The 6,907-nt window shown below is 49.9% G+C and overlaps 1 long non-coding RNA gene and 1 pseudogene across 2 annotated transcripts; one reads left to right on the top strand and one right to left on the bottom strand.

Annotated features, from left to right (window-relative positions):
* Positions 1-229: 229 nt before the first annotated feature.
* Positions 230-1,397, top strand: LOC100968760 (interferon-induced transmembrane protein 3-like; annotated as a pseudogene).
* Positions 1,398-4,231: 2,834 nt separating this feature from the next.
* On the bottom strand, positions 4,232-6,021 carry LOC130541722 (uncharacterized). Of its 2 annotated transcripts, none has more exons than XR_008955818.1 (3): positions 5,477-6,021; positions 5,254-5,361; positions 4,232-4,524 (listed from the first exon to the last, which is right to left on the bottom strand). It is a non-coding gene; the product is annotated as an uncharacterized LOC130541722 (long non-coding RNA). The 2 variants fall into 2 exon arrangements; XR_008955817.1 differs by having other exon boundaries at positions 5,254-5,364.
* Between the last annotated feature and the right edge of the window lie 886 nt (positions 6,022-6,907).

Consider the following 6,907-nt stretch of genomic DNA (forward strand, 5'->3'; position numbering starts at 1 on the left):
GCAAACATTGTTGCATGGTCCAAAAGTGTTATTCATTGAAGATACATGGAGAGCAATGCCTATCCCTGACTTCCTGGCTCTTAGGGATCAGGGAGAAAAATGGAGGTGTAAGGAGGCATAATAATAATAATAATAATGATAATGATAATGATAATTTTACATGGTGTTAAGCTAAGAAGAAAAAGAATAGGTTACGAGGGTGATTTGATTGATTTGAGGGAAGGCCTCCCTGAGGTGGAGACATTTAAATGGAAGAATTAAAAAAATAAATTAGCCAGGCAAGGGCTAGGTATTGCAGGCAGAGGAAGGGGTGCGTGCAACGGCCCTGACGTGTGAATGTCTTTAAGGCTGAAGAAGCCAAGCAGGTGGAGGCATGTGCTATGGGCTGATGGAGTCAATTGGCAGGAGGCAGGTCCAGGTGGTGCTGGCTTGTAGGCCCAGAGAAGCAGTTGGAGTTTTCCTGAGTTCAGTGGGAAGCCACTGGAAGCCTTTAATACAAGGGCAGGACCTGACCTCATTCACAATTTTTTTTTTTTGAGACAGAGTCTCACTCTGTCACCCCAGCTGGAGTGCAGTGGTGCAATCTCGGCTCACTGCAACCTTCACTTCCTGGGTTCAAGTGATTCTCCTGCCTCAGCCTCCAGAGTAGGTGGGATTACAGGCGCCCACCAGCCTGCCTGGCTAATTTTTTTTTTTTTTTTTAGTAGAGAAGGGGTTTCGCCATGTTAGCCAGGATGGTTTTGATCTCCTGACCTCGGCCTCCCAAAGTGCTGGGATTATAGGCGTGAGCCACCATGCCTTATTCACATTTTTAAAAGAGCTCCTGACAGCTGGTCTTCGCTGGACACCATGAACCACATGGTCCAAACCTTCTTCATTCCCTCAAACACCAGCCACCCTGCAACTATGAGATGCTCAGGGAGGAGTAAGGGGTGGCTGTGCTGAGGGTGCCCTACAACCCTCCTCCCTCAACGTCCACCATGATCCACATCTGCAGCAAGACCTCTGTGCCCGACCATGTCATCTGGTCCCCGTTTAACAACCGCTTCATGAACTCCTGCTGCTTGGGCTTCATAGCATTCACCTATTCCATGAAGTCTAGGAACAGGAAAATGGTTGGTGACCTGAGCAGGACCCAGGCCTATGCCCCCACTGCCTGAACATCTGGGCCCTGGTTCTGCACATCCTCATGATCATTCTGTTTATCATCATCCCAGTGTTGATCTTCCAAGTCTATCGATAGAACAGGAGGCAGCATCCAGGCCAGGAGCTCTGACCATGACCTGTCTCCCACACACTCCACCTTCCATTCCTCGCCCTGTATCAGCCCTTTATCCTCACACACTTTTCTACAATGGCATTCAATAAAGTGCATGTGTTCCTGAAAAAAAAAAAAAGAGCTCCCTGGCTAGAGGGTGGAGAGGGGACTAGGGAAGGAGTAGAAGCCAGGGCTTTCATTGTAAGAATTAAATGAGATAATGAATGTGTAGCATTCAGTGTCATAACTGACCCATCATCATTTCCCAGTTCATGTTAGTCATTTCTATTAATAATTATGATCTATATTATTAATAATAGTACTTCCTTGGTATCATAATCTGATTGTATAAACTCAACGTGTACACCAGAAACTAAATGTCCTCTCTGACTTCATTCACTACAGTGTCAGAAAAAAAAGTTGTTAGAAAAAATTCCCAGTCTGTGGCCTGGGGGTTAGGGAACCCCGGGTTTAGAGAAGACTCAAGCCTACTGTGTCTGAGTCAGGAGATGGGAAATGAGTTTACTGGCCTAGATGAAGCTCAAGTTAATGTTGATTCCCAAGTTCTTCACCTTATTATGGCCCACATAGCTAGCCAGATGTGCCAAGTGCAAACTTTTTGCTGAACCAGTTTGTGAAACACTTTTCACTAATTAGTATACCAAGCTATAAAAGAAGTAACTTTTTTTTTTGAGACGGAGTCTTGCTCTGTGGCCCAGGCGGGAGTGCAGTGGCGCAATCTCGGCTCACTGCAAGCTCCGCCTCCTGGGTTCACGCCATTCTCCTGCCTCAGCCTCCCGAGTAGCTGGGACTACAGGCGCCCGCCATCACGCCCGGCTAATTTTTTTGTATTTTTAGTAGAGACGGGGTTTCACCGCGTTAGCCAGGATGGTCTCGATCTCCTGACCTCGTGATCCACCCGCCTCGGCCTCCCAAAGTGCTGGGATTACAAGCGTGAGCCACCGCGCCTGGCCAAGAAGTCACTTCTTAAACACACTTTGTTTTCCAGAAATCACAACACAGTACAGTACTTACTTTTGTGAGATTTGCTTCTGACCCAACCAAGGATACAAGCAGAGAGAATGTGTGTTTGGAGAGCTGGCATTCATGCAAATTTCAAGCTTTGGGAAAGGGATTTACTGGCTATCCAAAATCAAAGGCATGTACTTCTCAACCTCTAGGCAGTAGGGCGGGATTGTATTCCTGTCTGACCAATGGGAAATCGGAGGCACAGTAGGCCTGAGTCTTCTCTAGACCAGGGGTCCCCAGCCCCCGGGCCATGGACCAGGACTGACATTTATAGCTGCTCCCCATTGTTCCCATTACTACCTGAGCCCCACCTCCTGTCAGATCAGTGTTGGCGCTAGATTCTCATGGGAGTGCAAACCCTATTGTGACCTGTGTATGTGAGGTATCTGGGTTGCATGCTCCTTATGAGAATTTAATGCCTGAAAATCTGCCAGTGTCTCCCATCACCCCCAGATGGGACCATTTAGTTGCAGGAAAACAAACTCAAGGGTCTTGCTGAGTCTACATTATGCTGAGTTGTATAATTATTTCCTTATATATTACAATGTAATAATAATAGATATAAAATGCACAATAAATGTAATGCACTTGAATCATCCCAAAACCATCCCCCCACATCTGTGGAAAATTTGTTTTCCACAAAATGGTCCCTCGTGCTGAAAAGGTTGGGGATCACTGCTCTAGACCAAGAAAAAGCACAGAGTAAATGTGGGAGGAAAATGCTGAAGAACTTTGCTGACTCTTCTCAAAGCCTCATTTTTCCCATCTATCGAATGGCTGTAATAATCATGCCCTCCTTTTAAGGTTGCTGTGAGGATTGAGGGAGAGAATTCATAAATGTGTTTCCATTGGATCTGACACAAAAAGAGCTGGACAGTTGTTAATTGTTGAGGCTATCATTGTTACTCAAAGACCAAAGTACCTGCTCTGCTCCATTTGACCCATTTAATTCTAGATTTAAAAAGGCTGGTTCTGATAGTCTAAGTAGAACTGCTTTGGAGACCAGAAAATGTTAGTGTGATGACCTTCAGCATCCTATCTATGACACTAATTTGATCTTTGAGCCAGGATGAAACCTGGAAAAGAGCCCTTGGGCCACTGGCTCCAGCTGTGGGGTCTTCCGAGCGTCCCCTTTAACGTGGCAGACTCACAGCTTTGCGAGAGGTGGCTTTCCCAAAGCTTGAAATTACACTCGTAACCTGGGAGTTTGATAAGCCAAGGGGTCTGGGGTTTCAATTCCCTCTGTCCTCTGCTTTTCTAACTCGCAGTAATTATCTTTGTAATGCTCTAATGCTGAATAATGATGCTGCTAATGCAGGCTGCACTTCGCGCACAGGTGCCAGCTGTTACCTCGCCGGGCAGCTGACCGCGCGGTGCACACTTAGGCGCATTCACTGAGCCCAGCCCCAGCCCACACCAACTAAACAAAGAAAGCCCAGGCCTTCCTACCGATCCACCCCGCCCCTCTCTCTCTCGGCCTTAAGGAGGCCCTTCTCCCTCCCTTCCCGGCCCACGCTCTCCTCCTCCACCCCTCCCTCACTTCTTCCCCTAACAGCCGTCCCTCCTCCCTTCGGTGGTTTCTTCCTGCAGCAGAAATCCAGGAAACCGCCCCCCACATTTCCTTTACCCACGATTTTCTCCAGAGTCTGACTCACACACAATTCAGCTTGATTTGGAGTTCCCTTTTCTCTGCCGCATGAGAAACCCCAGCTCTCCCATTCATTTCTGGGAGTACAGGCTTGCCAGATAAGGTTGCTTATTTTTGAGTCTGATAATTGACCTTTCATCATGGGGGTCGGGGGGAGGCATATTGAAGACAAATTACCAAAGAACAAATGTGAGGCTGTTGGCTTTACACACACACACACACACACACACACACACACACACACACACAGACCCTTTACATATTTGTCCATAGAACAGCCTTCAGCAGACAACATCTGCAGGATGAGTCGTTTTTCGGTAACTCTAATCTCCTAATTCATTGTTTCTCTGGTGCTGGTTACAGTAGCTAAGAGGGTGGAACTGCAGGACAATTTGTCACACAAACAAATTTAAATGTGGACCGAGGGGTTTGCCCACCTTATGATGAGTGGTTGACTTGTGGCCAAAAACACAAAACAAAAACAAGAGGTGGGGTTGATGAGGTCTGGGGGACAAGAGTTGCAGTTTCGAAACAGAGTGGAGGCTCCTTTAATCTTGACAGCCCGAATGCTACAGGGGTCACAGCACATCTGCTCCGGAGGAAAGACAAAGGGCAAGGTGGGGCCACGGTAGCCCGCGCGGGGCTCTTGGCGGGCTGGGGGCGGCGTGCGCCGAGCTGGGCGCGAGTGGAGGGGCCGGCGGCTTTGTGCGCCCCCGCCAGTGCCCGCCCGCAGCCCCGCCGCAGCGTTTAACCTTGACTTCTCCCTCCTCGCTTCTGGCACGGGAGGAAAGCCTGTCCAGATGGGCGTCCTGAGTGTGACGACGTCCCCTCCCGCCCCCGCGCTCTCGCGCAGATGTCGCACGCTGCCCTGGGTCCCGCCACACCGCCCACCAAGGCCGCGGGCCCTGCGCGCCCAGGGCAGGCGGGCACATCCCGCACCCTCTCCGCCCGCCCGCCCCCGGCGCCCTTCGCATTCCCTTCTTCGGCCCTGGCCCCTAGGACCGGAGCGCCCAGGCCAGCTCAGGGTGTTCCCGTGGGGGTCTCCGGAAACAATGGTGAGCCTGTGCTCTGCTGGCTGGGGGGCGTCGTCCCCGCAGCTGGCGCGTCCCTCCAGGCTGAGCGCCCAGAGCCCCCCGCGGCCCTAAGTTGGGCCACCTGGCGGGGCGCTGCGGCCGGGCCGGGCGGGGACATCTGAGGCCCGAGAGACCCGCGCTCGTGGACAAGTGTCGCTCGCGCCGGGCAGGGCCGGGGAGACAGACCACGCAGTGACAGGCCGGAGGCGGCTCGAGGGATCCATAATTTATGACGTTGTTCTTACCAATCCGGTTTGGGATTTCACAAGCTTTGTCAGTTTCCTTCCCATTTGTTGCTTCCGTCTGTCCTTTTGGAGAAAACTCTTTCCCTCCCCAGGACAGCAGCAGTTGCCCTACTGAGTTAATGTGATAAGGAGAGAAAAAAAAAAGGGATTGATGGTTAAGAGAATGGTTGAACACAGGTAAGGGGGTGGGGCTGAAAGAGAGGTTGCTTAGTCTTTTGTGTACCTTCGACCAATTTTACCCAGACCATGAAGAAAAAAGTAAGGCCATTTTCAGAGAGATGGGGTGGAGGGTTCATGCTGAGAGGTAGTGAGAGCAGATCTTCCTCACCACTACCACCAATCATCCTCCTCAATTACAAATAAGCCCTTTGGCCCTAAGATTTTTCTTTGTTCTTTTTCTCTTTTTTTTTGAGACGGAGTCTCTCTCTGTCACCCAGGTTGGAGTGCAATGGCGCAATCTCGGCTCACTGCAACCTCCAACTCCCGGGTTCAAGTGATTCTCCTGCCTCAGCCTCTCGATTATCTGGGACTACAGGCGCCCACTACCGCGCCCGGCTAATTTTTGTATTTTTAGTAGAGATGGGGTTTATCCATATTGGCCTGGCTGGTTTCGAACTCCTGACCTCAGGTGATCCACCCACCTCGGCCTCCCAAAGTGCTGGGATTACAGGCGTGAGCCCCTGCACCTGGCCAAGATTTTTCTTAAAGCGCTGCAGGTTGCCCCAAAATGAACTTGGGTCTCCAGAAGGTAAGGAGTTAATTGTTCCTCCTTGCAGCTCCCAATCTGGGCTGATCCCTGGGAGGGACCTGCATTGAGGCACTGCAGCCTTAGTGCTCCTAACTTAGGATACATTTGGGGACCCTTGGGCAAAAGGACACACCTGTCTTGAAAATTCCTTAAGCTGCTTTAGTGATTGGGGAAAACTTTATGGATTTTATTAACTTTTAGTGCAATGAATAAATGTTAGGCACAACAAAGAGCCCTAAACTAGCTGGGGGAAGTTTTTCTCAGGCCACTTTTCCAGTTTTGTTTTGATTTTTTTCTTGGAAAAAAAAATGTATTCTAGACCCCTTCCTTTTCTCCTTTGGACTTGGTGTTGCTAAATGGAACTCAGGCCAGAGCAACTGTTGCAAATGCCTGCTGCGGTTGCCTCTACAACACAGGCCTGTAAAGACTTGAGTAAGAAGAGGTTTGAAGTGAGTAGCTCCCTCCCAGATGCTGCCAGTGCAGAGGCAAGGGGAGGGTGGTTCCGGCCAGGGGCTGCTCCCATTGCTCCTGTGGGTGAGGAGGGGACAGGCGTGGGAAGAGCCTTGAACTCCAGAGCCAGCAGCCCCTGCAGATGGCTGGGTCATTTTGTGGTTTACAAATGACCAAGTCAGGTTGAAGCCACAGTCACTGTGGTTACAGGCACCCGTGATTAGTCACACTGTTAGTGACCCAGTTACGGCACACCCTCTTTTAAAAAGGACATTATTCAACATCTTGCTAGCTTGATTTCAGAAATGGTCCCTGTATATAAGGAAAATGAAAACTGCAAGGGTTGGGGGATTGGAATCTAGGGTGTGTATTTAGGACTGCCAGGAGTTTGGTCTGCTGAAAAGGAGCACAGGTGGGGTGTGACTTTTGTGGCAAGTAGAATTCCACTGAACTTGA

Source organism: Pan paniscus, chromosome 7 (genome assembly GCF_029289425.2).
Source record: "Pan paniscus chromosome 7, NHGRI_mPanPan1-v2.0_pri, whole genome shotgun sequence".
In the NCBI taxonomy this organism is placed as follows: Eukaryota; Metazoa; Chordata; class Mammalia; order Primates; family Hominidae; genus Pan; species Pan paniscus.